At 45.6% G+C, this 1819-nt stretch overlaps 1 protein-coding gene across 4 annotated transcripts in view; it reads left to right on the top strand.

Annotated features, from left to right (window-relative positions):
- The first annotated feature begins 1590 nt into the window (after window positions 1-1590).
- Window positions 1591-1819, top strand: part of Kansl1 (KAT8 regulatory NSL complex subunit 1) — a 193887-nt gene continuing 193658 nt past the window's right edge. For 2 of the 4 annotated variants that reach the window (XM_048786379.1, XM_048786384.1), the window contains exon 1: window positions 1593-1700. The gene's annotated coding sequence lies outside the window, so the exon portion shown is untranslated. Of the gene's footprint in view, window positions 1701-1819 lie in introns of all 4 variants that reach the window. The other 2 variants (XM_048786350.1, XM_048786369.1) reach the window with 2 other exon arrangements.

Here is a 1819-nt window from a genome sequence, read left to right as displayed (position 1 = left end):
ATGTGGTGCTGAGGATCGAACCTGAGCCGCACGCATGCCAGGCGAGCACGCTACCGCTTGAGCCACATCCCCAGCCCATAGATTTTAATATATTAATAAAAAAGCACATTACTATACTTTTAGAAGTATTTTGAAAGTTGTATTTTAATGTAGATAGTTTCCTTTGGGTTCCTATGTATGTTTGTTATGAATTTTAAATTCTGAGAAGGGGTCCATATGTGTCACCAGACTACCAAAAGGTCTGTGGTGTGAAAATGTTAAGATTTCTGGTTTATGGCTGGGCATGGTGGCATATACCTATAATTACAGCTGATCCAGAGGCTGAGGCAGGAGGATCACAAGTTCAGAGCCAGCCAGTACTCTGTCTCAAAATAAAATTTAAAAAGGGTGGGAATATAGCTCAGTGACAGTGTTTGCCTTCAACGGCAAGGTTCAGCGTTGGGTTTGATCCTGGTACTTAAAAAAAAAAAAATTCTGACTTATGGGTATTTTCTTGACTTTCATTCTTATTGTCACATGGTTACCGGGGTCTAAAGAAGGTTCCCTAAGTGAGCCTCAAGACCTGTGAGGTTCTCATGGCTTTATTACTCCGTTTTGCCAGAACCACTTGCTGCTTTTTATCTTTTATGCTGCTTCAATTAGTCTTTCTTTTCTTTTTCATCCTCCTGACTTTTACTGCTTTTCACACTTCTTGGGAGTTGTTTATGCTTTAGTATGTTGTAGACAACCATGTTTTTGGGCAAAGTACCCCATATCTTTTCCAGTCCAGATTGTCCACTCTCTCCCAAGTTCCAGAACTCCAGTTGTCTCTGGGACAACATTTGGTTTACCCCTGGAATCTGGAACTGAATAAATTAAAAATTAAAATTTCTCTCTAAATCTGCATGTTGTCCTAATTTTCTTGGACAAACATTCAAGAACTGTCTGTCCCTTGGTTTTATGACCTTAGATTATTTAAACATTTAAATCGACTATTTTTTTTTTTATTTGAACCTTTAAGAATGGTACAGAAATCAAAAACTACAAAGAATATGCAGTGAGATTCTTCCTCCCACCTGGTTCCCTAAGCACTCAGATTCCCTCCTAGGAGGTAAGCACTGTCACCAGTTCTGAGAGTGATTTTTGATTTTTTCTTATATCAGCTGTAACTGAAGTCCTTCCTTGTCTGCGAGATGTGTGCCCTTTCCTTTTCAGGCCCTCACGACCTTATATATGGTTGACTTTATAAATATTTGTATGTGTATATTTTACATACATATATAAAATCGCCCCCTATGGCCTTCCGGCCTTGAGTTTTTATCGCGTCGCTTCCTGGATGAAGAACCTAAAGGGTGAGGGGTCGGGGTTTTGGGTGATGGAGAAGAGGACCTAAGGGACTTAGGTAGGGGGTTCGAAGTGGTCGACTGATGTGAAGCACTGCCGGGATTCCTGTTTTTCCCACCTCAGGCCCTCTTCCAATCCTCGCGTCCTAAAGCCTCTCATTTCCAAAGGCCCACACAGAGACAGAGACAGCGAGATACACAGAGACAGAGACGCCGAGGCACCAGCATCCCTCTCCCCCTTCTGTCCCGCCCCGCCAGCCTGACGGACATCCGCTCTCAGCCAATGGAGCCTACGATATGCCCTGGAGGAGCCAATGAGAGACAGAGGAGGGCGGAAGGTTCCCCGCCCCCACTTCTAGGCTTGGTTGAGCCGTGCAGGTAGGTCCTGGGCTGGGGGAGCCGCCGTTGGCACTGGTGCCCCGGGGGGTGGGGGCACGAGTGGGTAGAGGTGATGGTGGGGAAGGGGAGGCGGCCCCCTACGGGGAGCCCGAGGGGGC

The sequence above is a fragment of the Marmota marmota genome, unplaced genomic scaffold (genome assembly GCF_001458135.2).
Source record: "Marmota marmota marmota unplaced genomic scaffold, marMar, whole genome shotgun sequence".
Taxonomy (NCBI): Eukaryota; Metazoa; Chordata; class Mammalia; order Rodentia; family Sciuridae; genus Marmota; species Marmota marmota.
The sequence above is the reverse complement of the archived record's forward strand: the minus strand, read 5'-3'. Positions and strand labels throughout refer to the sequence as shown.